The sequence below is a fragment of the Balaenoptera musculus genome, chromosome 13 (genome assembly GCF_009873245.2).
Source record: "Balaenoptera musculus isolate JJ_BM4_2016_0621 chromosome 13, mBalMus1.pri.v3, whole genome shotgun sequence".
NCBI classification, from domain to species: domain Eukaryota; kingdom Metazoa; phylum Chordata; class Mammalia; order Artiodactyla; family Balaenopteridae; genus Balaenoptera; species Balaenoptera musculus.
In genome coordinates, this window is record NC_045797.1 from 13,673,807 (window position 1) to 13,690,156 (window position 16,350).

Sequence of the window (16,350 nt, forward strand, 5' to 3'; positions counted from 1 at the left end):
GGAGGTGCTCAAGAGAAACTGACTCTTTCTGCCCATCAGCTGTAAGGACAACAGAACAGGCTGCCTCCCAAGGCTGACAGGTCATGGGAAAGGGCCGGGTTAGCCTGGACCAGACTCCTCCGGGGTTCACTTTGCTCCGAGACACCCTATTTAATAAGAGACTAAGGCCCAGACATGCAGCCTACCCTTCCGGAAGGCTCCTACCCTGTCCGCAGAGGAAGTAAGAACAGATCTCAAGGCCCCCCATCCCGCTACGGGCTCTGCTATTTAGCTGCATCTCCCAGCTGCTGTCTTTGTGATTGTGTTTAGTTGTTTGTGCGTTTGCATGGGGTGAGGTTTGGGGGTCAGGTTGGGGGGTGCCTTTCTGTTTTCTGTGCAACAGGCACCTGCTGAGGCAGCCTGGGCTCCGTCTGCCCGGGGAGCTGGCACAGGCTTGGCTGCCAGCGGCAGGGGCTGCGGTGAGGAGGTCTGCACTCAGCACCTGACTTTTGTTTTGAAGAAGGAACTGAGCATTTGCTACTTTCTGGAGGGCCATTATGGCAAAATATCAAAAAAATTTTTCTTAATTTAGCTATCTTTTGACCAGAAATTTCACTCTTCAGCACGTATCTTAAAGAAACACATCTCAAAGGGATGTGTGCAAAGAAATATGCATCAAATTGTTCCTTGGAGAGTTGCTTATTAGCCAAAAATTGGAACCAATCCAAATGTCCCTCAAAAGGAGCCAGTTAGATCAATTGTGCCGCAAGGGACTCCACGTAGCTGTGAAGGAATGAGCTAGAAGCCTATACGCTGGCATCAAATGATGACCACTACACCTGCATCTATTGTAACATCTGTATTGATTATTCTCATTTTAAATGTAATACGTGGTCACTGTTAAAATTCAAGCACAGATAAAAACAGGCAAATATATATAAGTTAGAAGTCAGGATATGGGTACCCTTGGTCCAGGGATGATCATGAGAAGGGAGCAGGAGGTTTGGGGTGGGCATGTTCTGTTTCTCCATGTGAGAGCTGGTCATAGGGGTGTGTTCAATTTGTGAAATGTCAATAGAGCTGTACAGTCATGAGATGTCAACTTTCATATATAACTATGGAAATAGATATACATTATACTTCTATAAAGAGATATTTTAAAAATCCAAGTACAGAACATTGCAGAAATATGTAAAATTGGTATTCGAAAGTTTCTTGTTCTTCCAGATTTTTCCTGCATGTACTTTTTAAACAGAAAATTGAAATCTTATAAAATATAATATACGATATATAACGTAGAATATTGAATCTTACTGTTTGATTTTTTTCTCTAATCAAGACCTCTGGACATATTTGTTCCTATATGAATAGAAAAAGGTCTGGAAGGATATGCTCCAAACTGTTGATGGCATTTCCTCTGAGGAATTTCCATTTCTGCATGGTACATTTCTGTGGTCTGTGAATTTTTACAATAATCACCTATTACTTTTATAATTGGGGAAAAAAACGGAGGTTTGGAAAAAAGAAACAACTTCTTTTAAAAGAGGCTCTGGTGATTGTAATCTTAAAAAATTGGAATCAGTTTAAATATCCATCAGTGAGGGATTTGTTCATGAATCATGATTTTTAAAAATCTGTACAACGGAAATCACTGTGATGCACACTGATACGGCTGGACAACAGGACCTAACTCTACCAGCTGCACAACCTTGGGGGAGCTACTTGACCTCTGTGAGCCTGTTCTTTCCTTTGAAATGGGGGCTCCAGTAGTATCTCCTCCTTAGTCTTGCTGTTGGCCTTGAATGACCACAGATAGGAGGGTCTGGGGCAGTGCTTGTTTCCTCCCCTCCCTTCCTCTTAGTGGGAAGCAAGTGTGGAGGATTCAGGGCCCCAGCTCGCAGGTGTGGCGCCCACCCAGCCGCAGCGGGGCCAAGTTCAAAGGAAGAAGGGGGCTCCCACATCCCCCTCCTTTTCATCCTTACTCAGCCCCACCCCCTCACCCCAGCCGCTCACTCTCTACCTGTAGGAAGTGAGCAACTTGTTTTCAGAAAGTCATCCCCGGCCCCGTGTGGGCTACAAAGCTGATCCGAATCTACCACCCAGTCAAAGGGAAAGAGAGAAAGAGCCCTGTCTTCAGAGGCCTTTCCAGGTGTGGAGGACAAAAGAGATTTCCTCTGTCACTTCTTGGGAAACCTCTTCAGATGCGTCACTGACACTTCTCAGTGGCTGTGAGTCACTGGCTCCTGGTGTCCTCCTGCTACAAAGCTCGGTGCATCAACTCCAACAGAAGGAAACCATAGTCCCCAGCACTGGATCAGTTTGAGATTCACAGAAGTACGCGTGACACGTGTGATTCTTATCAAGCCGAAAGCAGAAGTGCTGAAAAAGGCACTCTTTTCCTGCACAGTATCATTGGTTCCCCGGGGTTGTGTTTTTTTCCATTAATTGACAGCCTTTTACATGTGAGTCCTCATCTTTAGAGCTTAACTTCTGCTTCTAAATTTGAATGGAAACTGCCTACCTCTCTGTTCATATATTATTTTTTTAAATTAATTTTTATTGGAGTAGAGTTGCTTTACAATGTTGTGTTAGTTTCTGCTGTACAGCAAAGTGAATCAGCTATACGTATACATATATCCCCTCTTTTTTGGATTTCCTTCCCATTTAGGTCACCACACAGCACTGAGTAGAGCTCCCTGTGCTATACAGTAGGTTCTCATTAGTTGGCTATTTTATACATAGTATCAATAGTGTATATAAATCAATCCCAATCTCCCAGTTCATCCCACCACCCCCCTTCCTCCTTGGTATCCATATGTTTGTTCTCTACATCTGTGTCTCTATTTCTGCTTTGCAGATAAGATCATCTATACCATTTTTCTAGATTCCATATATATGCGTTAATATACGATATTTGTTTTTCTCTTTCTGACTTACTTCACTCTGTATGACAGTCTCTAGGTTCATATATTATTGATTACAGGCCATCTCCCATCCTGCCCCTCATTTATGTGAACTAATTACCTGTCCCTCTCCCTGCAGTTAATGGCCCTCTTCCTTAGGCTGCTTGCTGCCACTTCAAATATATTAACTTGGGCAACTTCTGTGTGCCCAGCCCACACTGTGCTGGGATGAAGGTGGCCAGGGCGACAGAGCCCAGCCCTCCAGACTCACATCTGCCACCAAAGAGGCTTCTAGGCTGCAGTTCCCTTCTTTCTAGCCATTCCCTCATTTCCTGGAGTGAGGGGACCAAGACCTGTGGGAGCCCTCTGGCCCTATCCTGCCACCTGCACAAATGGTCAGCATTCCCAAGCCCTGAGGCCAGAGTCTACGTGAATAAACAAACAAGCGAGAAGGCTCGCCTAGGAGGCTTCACGTGCCCACAGGCAGGCTGCTCCGATGTCAGTGGGCCGGGAGCACCGCCCTCTCTCTCCGCCCCGTCAGCACCTCTCCTCCTGGATACCCCACCTAACCTTGCTGGGCATCCCAAGGCGGTGAGGACTCAACTTCTCCACTTGCTGAATGTTTACTCTGCCAAGTACAGTCGACAACCCCCCTGGAGAACACAAGCTCAACGTATTAGATGCTAATTGATCACCTAATGTATCCATGGCACGAATCCTGGGCTTACATCATCTTTGGGGACACGGACACAGGGCTGGCACTTGGGTGACGCCCAGAGTGAGTGCCCTTGGGGGACCTCACTCGCCCCACCCTCGAACCAGGCCTGGACAGATGGTAAACAAGTCACCAGGTAAATACCCAGCTGATGGGAACACAGGCAAAGGCATGAACTGCTTCCTCACAAAAAAGCTGTGTTCCCGCTGACGGGAGGGTCTGCAGCCTCTCACAGCAGATTTGTGGAGGTCTCTGTGGTTGGGTGCGGGCAATGTGAAGACGGGAAGATTTGAGGTGTTGGCGGGAGGCGGAAGACCCTCCTTCACCCCCTGCATCCCCTCAGCATCCTGTGGGCCGAAAGCTGGCGGCTGGGCTAGGCCTGCTGGCCGGGGAGGGCCAGGCCGGGCCAAAGGGAAGATGTGACTCCTGTCTCTCTGCCTTCACCACACTCCAGGCCTCAGCCAAGCTTGGGGGACCCAGGGAGATTTGGGGATGGGAAGAAAGGTGACTTCCACGAGAGGAGCAGGCCTTTGTGGAAGACCTTCTCTGGACCCCGCTCAAAGCCCACCGCCCCAGAAACCCAGAACCCCATCTATGGTGGCCCACCCAGCCGTGTGGGGGGCTGAAGCAGGTGCAAAGAAAAGCACACTGGGGCTCAGACTGCAGCCAGTCTTTCCTCCAAGGGCTTCGCACATCTTCCTCTATCAGGACTCTGCCAGCCCAGCCAGCGCATAAGGAACTGATCCGCGGAAGAGGGAATGAGGCTACTGAGGTTTTATCTAGGTAATATCCGAGTGGGCGTGCTCCTGTGGGTGAGGGGCGTAGAGGGTGTTTGCCTTGTGAACGAGGCCTGATTATTGATAGACGGGGCCTTTCAATGGACAGCTGTCCCATACTTGAGCCTGTTCAGACTCTGCTGATGTTAACGCAAAATCTCCCCCACGGCTTCCCTGCCCTGCTTTTAATATCCAAACTAAATTAAGACCTTTGTGTGTATCTGTGTGTTTATGAGAAGACGGTTGATTCACACATTCTCAATCTCCTGCCATAACCTCTACAGCAAAATTTCATCTTCGTAGAACGAGTTGCGACTCGGTCAAGGTTAAGAATACATTTTCCAGAAAATGGAAACCCGTCGTTTGCATACAAACGGTCACTGGGTGAAAATGTAAAAGCAGGATACCACTCACTGCTGGAGAGAATGTGGACAGCCTCACGGGGGTTGTTGATGGTATCATGAGTCACTGCAAACTCCTCGAAAACAGTTTGGCAGCATCTAGTAGCGTCTAATATAAATCACATACTCTAACTCAGCACTCCGGGGAATATGTCCCCTATAAAGTAAAAGCACCGCTACCTAAGAATAAATATACAAAATAAATATACCGCTACCTAAGAATGAATATACAAATAAATATACAAATATATAATATAAATAAATATTATATATTTATTTATATAAATAAATATACAATAAATAAATATAAATAAATATACAAATAAATATACAAATAATTGATGATTATTTCAATTTCTTTTATTTGGGTAAAATAAAAACTGGAAACAACCCCAAGTTAATGAGTAGGGAATCACTAACTAAATTGTGATCTATCCACACCTTAAAATATCATGCAGCCATCAAAAGAATGACTTAAAAAAATGATCTGGCAAGATTGCCAGGGATCCTCAGAGAACAAAAACAGAATGTATTTAAAATGTGATCCTGGGGCTTCCCTGGTGGCGCAGTGGTTGAGAATCTGCCTGCCAATGCAGGGGACACGGGTTCGAGCCCTGGTCTGGGAAGATCCCACGTGCCGCAGAGCAGCTGGGCCCGTGAGCCACAACTACTGAGCCTGCGCATCTGGAGCCTGTGCTCCGCAACAAGAGAGGCGGCGATAGTGAGAGGCCCGTGCACCACGATGAAGAGTGGCCCCCGCTTGCCACAACTAGAGGAAGCCCTCGCACAGAAACGAAGACCCAACACAGCCAAATATAAATAAATAAATAAATAAAAATTTTAAAAAAATATATATGATCCTATTCTGTAAAGCAAATAATCACCTGCAGAAAACCCTCTACATATATATAGATAGATAGATAGATATAGATATATAACTGAGCATATATGACTGCATGAGGAGGTATCAATATACGCCGCTGTAGAAGGACACCTGACTACCAACATGAGGCACTGTGCTAAAAAGCACTGAAAAAGGAACTAGTGTCTTTTAAGTAATGAGAGATTAAAACAAAAGTAATCCTTTTATTTTGATTAACTTGACTGTTAGTTAAAATTCAGTTTCACAACACATCAGAAAGCACTTAAGAATCGATATTTTTATTTATACTGGCACTGTCCAATTCCAGAAAGGATTTGGGGCAGCTTACAAAGCTATATGCACAAAGGGAGCGGTAAGGACAAACCAGCAATGGGACGGAGCCGAGGCGGCATCACAGCAACCCAACACCCACTGGCCTTCAGCATCTCTAAACTGGCTAATCTGGTGCACGTAAAACTTGATGTTTCTGTATCCTTCATCCTGATATGATATCGCCTCTTACTTTCCAGTTTTAGTTTTCCAATCACTCCAGATAATTTATTTTCTCCTCTGAATTTATCTAAAATTACAATTCACCTCCCCCCAAAGCCTGTACTGCTCAGGCTGTGGGTTCGTGGTATGAACACTCAGGTCGCTCAGAAGCATGGTGAGATGAGAGAGCACAATTTCCACTCATCTGTACTTTTTTCCACAGAAGTAGAATTTGTTATTGCAGTAGCTGAACATATTATAGTTCCTGCATTTAAAAAGATGCATTTCGAGCATATAGGTACAAGGAAGTTATTGACTTACTGAGAGGTTGTTCTTTGATCCCTTAAAAACTTTATTTTTTTCTAAAAGCTTGAGAACAAAACTCCTCTCATCTCCCCAAACTCTTAGTTTTTAATTTCTTATCAGGGTCCCAGAATCAGGCTGACTTCTCAAAGTGTCAGAATCCCTGAGGCTGATCTTCAGTCTCTTCTGCGACCACCCCTACCCTCTGGGACTGGGGGATCTTAAGTTTTCACACGAGCTTTTGTTACTGGTCGGCCACATTCTGAATTCTGGATTCATTCTTCCTCACCGTGAAGGCCTGTTTTTCCCATCCTTACATCCCAACAGAGGGAAAAATTGCAGAGATGGAAGAATGTGTGACTAAGTCATCTTTTGAGAATCAGAAAGGTTTGCTTTCTCAGAGGTAAGAGTCTCTCCCTCCCAAAGGGATCAGCAGCTACTAGACACATACTGGTCAGTTTACAATTACTGATCCCAGTAATTAAAATACAGTGATTCAAGAACAGACCCCAGTAGAATATATGGATTACAAGCTACAAATGGCATTCACATACACAGGGAGAGACTGGATTCTATAATAAAGGGTGCTGGGATAATTAGTAACGATTAGGGAAAAAGCAAGTTTTAGCCTTTCTTGCACCAAAAGAAATTCCAGGTGGCTTCAATCAGTGAATGTTTTAAAAAAATATACTGAAAGACAGAAACCAGAAGATCAGTATTTTAATGAATAACAAACTGTAATAAAAATGAAAGACAAACTTGTTTCTAATACAGATTGGAGTTGTTCAAACAAAAAATAAACAAAAAAGGAATCCATTTTTAAAATGCATTTTACCAGATTACACCAGAAAATAATATTCCAGGTAGATAAGAGTGCTGATAAATGATCCCATTAGTATTTCATGGCTCAGAGTACAGACTGGTGCCACTACCGTGAAGGGCAATTTGGTAACATGTATCAAGAGCCATAAAGTTGTGTATATTTTTTGACCCAGCAATTCCACTTCTGGGAATTTATCATGAAAGGTTATTATGGTTACACATAGGGATTATTAACAGCAAAGACATGCGAGCATGCTGAAAACATGTTAAAACCCAAGTATCCACCAGTGAAATAAACAAATACATCAATACAATGTAAAGAGAGCCCCTAAAATGATGCCGTGCAAGAATGCTTAATAACTGGAAAGATATTCACAGTACATTTGTTTGTTGTTTTTTTAATTTTTATTTTTTATTGAAGTATAGTTGATTTACAATGTTTCAGGTGTACAGCAAAGTGATTCAGTTATACATATATATATTATTTTTCAGATTCTTTGCCATTATAGGTTATTATAAGACATTGCATATAGTTCCCTGTGCTACACAGTAAGTCCTTGTTGTTTATCTATTTTATACGTAGTAGTCTGTATCTGTTAATCCCAAATTCCAAATTTATCCCTCTCTCCCCTTTTCCCTTTGGTAACCATAAATTTGTTTTCTATGTACACAATGTATTTTTTTTAAGATTTTTTTTGATGTGGACCATTTTTAAAGTCTTTATTGAATTTGTTACAATATTGCTTTTGTTTTATGTTTTGGTTTTTTGGCCACGAGGCATGTGGGATCTTAGCTCCCCAACCAGGGATCAAACCTGTACCCGCTGTGTTAGAAGGCGAAGTCTTCACCACTGGACCGCCAGGGAAGTCCCCACAATGTAGTTTTATTTATTTATTTTTTTTAACTCTTTATTTTATATTGGAGTATAGCCGATTAACAATGTCGTGATAGTTTCAGGTGCACAGCAAGGGGACTCAGCCATACATATACATGTATCCATTCTCCCCCAAACTCCCCTCCCATCCAGGCTGCCACGTAACATCCCACAACGTATTTTTTTAAATTTATTTATTTTATTTATTTTATTTTTGGCTGTGTTGGGTCTTTGTTGCTGCGAGCGGGCTTTCTCTAGCTGCGGCGAGCGGGGACTACTCTTCGTTTCGGTGCACCGGCTTCTCATTGCAGTGGCTTCTCTTGTTGCGGAGCACGGGCTCTAGGCGCACGGGCTTCAGTAGTAGTGGCGTACAGCCTCAGTAGTTGTGGCGCATGGGCTTAGTTGCTCCACAGCATGTGGGATCTTCCCAGACCAGGGCTCGAACCCGTGTCCCCTGCATTGGCAGGCGGATTCTTAACCACTGCACCACCAGGGAAGTCCCGGCTCCACTTTTAAGAGAGAGAATCTGGAAGGTGACCTAACAGAGGTTGCCGGTTATATCTGTGGGGTTAGAATCGTATGAATATTTTCTTTTCCTCTTCTCTTTGCTTTGCTATATCCTAAATTTTCTCTAAAAAGACATATGACTTTGAAAATAATGTTTTTCAGGCTGTAACTATTTAAAACATAACCATTTTAAACATACAGAACTTCACACTCACATGTTGGCTCTGAACAACACAGATCTGCCCTCTCTAGCCACCCTGAGGATTTCACATCTCTTGAGTCCACGGCCGTCAGAAAGGCATCTTACCCTCCAAACTGAGCTCAACAACAGCATTCCCTGCAGCTGCAAAATCTCCTCTGAGAGGAAAAAATTCATCATCACATAACAAACAATAAAAAGAAATCTAGGGACTTCCCTGGTGGACCAGTGGTTAAGACTTCACCTTCCAATGCAGGGGATGCAGGTTCGACCCCTGGTCAGGGAGCTAAAATCCCACATGCCTCACGGACAAAAAACCAAAACATAGAACAGAAACAATACTGTAACAAATTCAATAAAGACTTAAAAAAAAAAAAAAGGTCCACATCAAAAAAATCTTTAAAAAAAAAAAAAAGAAATCTAAAATTTCTACTTTACCCATCTATTTTTTAAAGTTGTCCGTGGGTCTGACCACACACGCGCACACATTTCTATTTGTTTTCAGAGAAGGGTGGCCTGCCTCCAATCTCACTAAATGTTTAAAGTAACCAGATGACCCACACCTTCACGCACTGTTTACTGACATTCGATTCGACCTCAATTGCCAGCCACCATCTCCACTTATTAGGCGCTTATTATGTGCTTGGTACCGTCCTGTTTTACCTGCACTGTCTCAACTAACCCCTCAGGCACATATGCATTCTTGCTATTTTATAAGCAGGATGCTAAGCCCAAGCTCCAACAAGTCCCCGGGCTGGAAAGCAAAAGGCAGAGACAGGAATACCACCACCCAGTGATAGCTGGTGAGATGTCCTCTTCCCCACCCCAACCCGTGGGGACTAGAGCAAGAGCGGTTTCATCTTGGGTCCTGCACAAGCTTACCTAGTCTTCTCACCATACACAACCCCACAGTTCATGATCCCTGCACATAAGGCGTCCCGTGGGCTCTTTCCCTACTCTCCTTGTGGCTGGAGTAGCAGCAAACTGCAAATAAAATTCAAAAATCTTTGCAATTGGTAAAATCCTATCCTTTAGAGTTATAGATCTCTATGCTGGGAAAGGAACTTAAAGCCTATCTAATTCAGCTTCCAAAATAAGACTTCAACACCCTTTACTACAACCTTGCCAAGAGCTCGACCCTCATCCCCACATTTAAATACCTCCTGTGATATGGAACTCACATTCTCTGGGCAACCCAGTTCACAGTTAACTAATTCCACTCGAAAATGTTTTTCTCAGAGGAAGTCCCTGCAAGCTTCCAAGAACCGCTCAAAAGCAAGTCTACTCAATGACTGATATTTGACGGCAGTTCTGAATCACTAATGCACCAAGTTGACCTTTTTGCTGCCATAAAATTCACAGTGATATCCGCGAGTGACCATCTCCATGGCTGATGCCCAATGTGCCAGCTGTCCCTTCATCCCTTTCTAGCCCACTCAGGGAAGCCGACTACAATGCAAGTGACACTATATTTCAGGAATAATCTTGAACCCGCTCTCCTGTTTTTCAGGAAGTGGGTATTTTTAATTGCCACTCTTGGGCTTCCCTGGTGGTGCAGTGGTTGAGAATCTGCCTGCCAATGCAGGGGACACGGGTTTGAGCCCTGGTCTGGGAAGATCCCACATGCCGCGGAGCAACTAGGTCCGTGAGCCACAACTACTGAGCCTGCGCGTCTGGAGCCTGTGCTCCGCAACAGGAGAGGCCGCGACAGTGAGAGGCCCGCGCACCGCGATGAAGAGTGGTCCCCGCTTGCCACAACTAGAGAAAGCCCTCGCATAGAAACGAAGACCCAACACAGCAAAAAAATTAATTAATTAATTAATTGCCACTCTTCACACCCAGCAGTGACACAGTAAGGTACCCATACAGAGAAGGTTAAGAGGGTGAGTTGGGGTTCTTTCCATGTGACAGGGCTCAGGCGATGCACCCAGAGGTACCGCCACCCTTCCTGGGTTCATCTGCTTTCCCAGCACATCTGTTGGTGTTCCCCTCGCCCAGAACCACAGCAACTTTCAATGGTATCACTATGAATTGAGCAGTGGTTCCTATTTCCTCTTCATTTACAAACCCACACGTCACAGATTCTCTGAATATTCCATTGTTTGCGAGAAAGTCACCACTTTAGAGTTGCTGTTTGTTTTGCTTATTGGGAGCAGCGCACTGGCTTTATACCTCCATCACCCTGCCACACCGCCGGGTGGTGTCACTGGTTAAGCAGGGGACGGTGTGACCTTCACTCCCGTGGCCCAGAGGGACTCCTCCGACAGCAAGTGCTCCCCACAAGAGCGCACTTCCTCCCAGGGTTTCAAGGGCATAACAATACAAGAAAAATGAGACTTTCTAAAAAACCACCCAGAAACACGGGTGCCTCAGTCTGCTGGGTCTACAGATTTATCAGAGTTTGGGGGAGCTGTCTTGAATGTTCTCCTCCAAGAGCTCCAGCCGGCGCTGTCCACACATTCAGGTACGTGCTCCCCTTCATGACCAAATGGTGTCCCCTCCCTGAGGACACGGTCACGGCTGCTCTCCTCGGTGCATCTTTGGGGGTGGCTGACAGACACCTGCTGAGTCACTGGGCCTGATACAGTCAGGTAAGGGCAGTAAAGGGTGACGGTGGATGGGCAGGAGATAAGCCGACCAGGAGGGAGGTGGTCCTTTCTGGAAAGCTCCCATGCCTTGGTGATGGTCTGCTGAGCACTCAGACTTGGAGGTGGCACCAAGAACGGGTCTCAGCAGTTTTCTTCTCCCTTGTATTTTCTGAGGGTCTCTTCCCAGAGGTGTCTGGCCCATGGGCATCAGCCAGTAGGAGGCTGAGCTGGCTGGAGCCCAGGCTCCCAGGGCAGGGTCTCCCCCAGAGCCTCAGGACACCATCCACTAGCACAGAGCTTTCCCTCCTAGAAGTGCCGAGCGGTGCCTGCCAGGGCTGCCGTCCTGACTTCAGCGTGATCACAGCTGATCACAGTGACCGCAAGCCAGCCACAAGCCTCTGTCTTTGCGTGCCTGGGGTTTGCTGCAACAGTTAGGGACTCTGAGGCTGCCCTTCAGATGAGGTCAGATTAAAACGTGCAAGAATTCCTGTACTCTGGACTCCTTCCCAAGGGAAGTTGAAGGGAATGGCCCAAGGAGGGGTTGGGGGGACGCTTGAGGCAGGCAATTGACCCCCACGAGCAAGGGGAGTCAGGCAGAGCTGCTGCCACCCTGGGTCCCACCTGCACACCTGCCCCTTTTATGTGGGGACGTTATATAGGGCGGCCCCCCTCCAGCAGCTGTTTGGGATTAGGAACAAGTTCACTTACAAGCACAGATGCAGTGTCTCGGTTCTGTCCTCTGTGGAAGGCCCACAGACACCTTAGGTACCTTGGAAGGTCAAAACCGACAGGGCCCAAAGAAACTGCTCAGACCTTTGAAAGCCAAAGGTTATTCGAATTATTTAACAGCATTGTTTGCGGACTTTAGAAATTATCGAAACAATGTAAATGATTGACAGTAAGAGGAAATTTTCATAAATTGTGGTCCATTTACTTGGCAGACAATTATTCAACGCTCAACAATTGTCAAAGATTTTGTAAGAGGCTCAGAGAATGTTTATGCAAATAACAAATGGAAAAACAGGACATAACGTTGCATTTACAGTAAGTAAGGTCTAGACGAGGCTTTAGGAAAGGAGCAGAAGAAAGCACGCCCAAGTGTGCTCTGAAGAGTCTAGAATCTACTTTTCATCTTCTGTGGTGGGCCCTGCTCCCCCTTCCTCTCCCCTCCTCCCCCCACAGGCCTCCCTCTGTCTTCCCCAGGCCCAGTAGAGTGATGAAACCCCCCTCCCCCAGGACCCTGGGAGGGAATGAGGGAGGGGATGGGGGGAGTGTAGGACTTTTCTTTTTTCTCTTTTCATTCGCTCTTTCATGCAATCACTTATTCAGTCTTCACTCACTTGCTCCTCGACCTTGGGCAGGGGGCTTCTGGTCCCTCCGCCTGTTTTCACTCCTACAAATTTAGAGATAACAATCGCCTGCCTACCATACCGCAGGCACTGTACCCACAGCCGCCCAGCCGTAAACCAAGATGCGGAGCAAAGTGGCGGTTCCGGGCTTGGGCCGTGCTGGGTGAGAGGCTGCACTGACCTGTGCCTTGGCCTTGGTGTCTGGGAAACGGGGCTCCCTGGCACCTGGCCCGGGAGGTCGTGCGGGTACACAGTGTGGTAGAGTCAGAACCCCGCACGAGATACCGGCGTTTGTTCCTGCCCTTGGCTGTGCGCTTGGCCAAGCCCGGGGCACTTCTCCCTCTCAACCGGGCGAGAGAAGCAGGTCTTCCACACCTACCACCACCCCTAAAATACACTCCTACACCCCCCAAACCCCGGGCCTGCCGTCTCCCCCAGGACTCCTGCATGCGCGTGCGCTCACACACACACACACACACACTCACCCTGCGCAAAGACCCCTTCATCCTCATACTCTGTGTTCCCCTCCCTCTGCCTGGACCCCCCAGGGCTCCTCCTCGCCTCCCTCCAGGACCCCTCCTCCACTCATCCGACAGCACTTAGGTTTTCCAGAAAGCCCCCTGCGGTTCTCCGTCACCACACTCAGCGTACTTCTCATGCTCTGTCCTTCTTTCTCTGTTTTCCCTTGTTCTCTCTGCGCCACTGCACTATCAGCCCGAGCGTTCCTTGAGCGTTGCTGAACCCTCTGCCTAGCACTGTAGTAGTGACATAAATGAGCAAATAAACATTACGTTTAAAATGAAAATAAACCGGAGACTTGGTCCTTATCCTTAGAGAACTTTAAAAATGATGGTGGAAAAGATAAATATTATATGATTCCACATAGATGAGTTTCCTAGAGTAGTCACATGCAAGGAGACAGAACGTAGAATGTTGTTGCGGGGCGGGGGGAGTTGGTTTTTGACGGGAATGTGAGAAAGTTCTGGAGATGGATGCCACTGATATTGCAATGTGAATGTACTTAATGCCACTGAACTGTACACTGAATGATTCAAATGGCAAATTTTATGTTATATACATTTTGCCACAGTTTTTGAAAATTTTAATAGTTGTGGGAAAGACATAAATATACTAAACTGGAAAATTATGAGACGACACAGGAATACACAACACAGACAATATGGAGCAGAAAGCGACACACACACACTACTTGATTCAGCCCCAGAAAGAAGGAAGCCCAGTTCTGAAGGCTGTTTCCGGGCGGAGTGCGGTTCTGCACTAAGCACTGCTCCCCCGGAAGGGAAGTGAGTTATTTTTAAGTCTTCCATTTGTAAAAGTAATATAATCGTGGTAATATACATCGCAGAAACTTAGAAACTAGAAAAAAGAGTGAGGAAAAAGCATCTTGATGTATTTTCACCTTATGTTTTTAAAACATTTTTAGTTGTAATCATGCTGAGTGTATCTTTTTATTAAGTATACTAGAAGCATTTTTCTTGTTCTTACATAGTTTTCATAATTACAACAATTCATAATTTTTTTAAAAGATTTATTTATTTGGTTGACCTGGCTCTTATGCGGCAGGTGGGCTCCTTAGTTGAACTCTTAGTTGCGGCATGCATGCGGGATCCAGTTCCCTGACCAGGGATCGAACCTGGGCCGCCTGCATTGGGAGCCTGGAGTCTTATCCACTGCGCCACCAAGGAAGTCCCATCAATTCATGATTTTAATGTTTAAAATTGTATTGAGTGGATTATCGTAGTTTACTTAAATGACTCTTTATTTCTGAACATTTCAACTGCTTTCAACCTTTAACATCTCTGTTCATACCCTACTGTGACAAGTCTAAGATTATATCCACTGGAGAAATTTTCCAGATTGGAACTACTGAGCATACAGGTATAAATATTTTTGTAGCTTTTAATACTTGGTATCAAATTGCTTTCCAGGCCATCAGCAAGTACCAGTTCTACACCACTTTCACCCACAATAAAAAAGGTATCACTTTTTTATGCCCCTGCTGGGTTATAGGTGGGAAATACTTTTTCAGTGTTGATATGATTTTGTATTAGAAGATTGCCACATTTTTTCAAAGACTTTATATTTTTAGAGTAATTTTAGGTTCACAGCAAAATTGAAAAGGTACAGGGACTTCCCATATACTCCCTGCCCCCAGACATGTATATCCTCTCCCCTTATCCACATCCCCCATCAGAGTGGTACATTTGTTACAACTGATGAACACATCATTATCATCCAAAGTCCATAGTTTACATTAAGGTTCACTCTTGGTGTTGTACATTCTATAGGTTTGGACAAATGTATAATGGCATGTGTCCATCATTATAACATCATGCAGAGTAGTTTCACTGCCCTAAAAATCCTCTGTGCTCCATCTGTTCATCTCTCCCTCCCCTTAACCCCTGCCAACCACTAGTCTTTCTGCTATGTCTATAGTTCTGCCTTTTCCAGATGTCATAAGATGGAATCTTCTCATATTGGCTTCTCTCACTTAGTAATATGCATTTAAGTTTCCTCCATGTCTTTCCGTGGCTTGATAGCTCATTTCTTTTTAGCACTCAATATATTCCCTTGTCTGGATGTACCACACTTTATTTACCCATTCACCTACTGAAGGACATCTTGGTTGCTTCCAATTTGGCAATTATGAATAAAGCTACTATACACATCTCTGTGCAGTTTTTTGTGTGGACGTGAGTTTTCAACTCCTTTGGGTAAATACAAGGAGTACGACTGCTGGATCATACGATAAGAGTATGTTTAGTTTTGAAAGAAACTGGCAAACAGTTTTCCAAAGTGGCTGTACCATTTTGCGTTCCCACCAGCAACGAGTGAGAGTTCCTCCACATCCTTGCCAGCATTTGATGTTGCCAGTGTTTTGGATTTGGGTCATTCTAATAGGTGTGTGGTGGTAACTCGTTGTTTTAATTCGTATTTCCCTAATAACATATGATGTGGAGCATCTTTTCTTATGCTAAATTGCCATTTTCATATATTCTTTGATGAGGTGTCTGTTAAGATTGTGGCCCTTATTTTAATCAGGTTGTTTGTTTTCTTATTGTTGAGTTTTAAAAGTACTTTGTATAATTCAGATAACAGTCCTTTATCAGATGTATCTTTTGCAAATATTTCTTCCGGTCTGTGGCTTGTCTCATCACTCTCTTGACATTGTCTTAGCAGAGCTGAAGTTTTTAACTTTAATGAAGTCCATCTTATCAGTTACTTCTTTCATGGATCGTGACTTAGAAAAATGCAGCATTGTAAAACTCTGTGTTTCCCAAGTGGAACAGCTTTCCTTGTAGTACACAGACCTTCCTGCTGTGTTTATAGACCTAAAGCATAGAGCTTATGCTAGAAACACTGCAGGAACTCAAAGCCTTAGGGAGGGTTCCTGGTTTACTCCACCCTGTGCCTGGAGGCCAATTAGGGCAGGATTATTTGGAAGCGGTAACCTAAGTACAGGGTTACACTGAGTTGCTTGAGGAGACAGCAAGAGAGGCTTCACTGAGGTCCTTGGGCAGAGATTCCTCATCCAGGCAGAGGGCAGATGGACAATCCA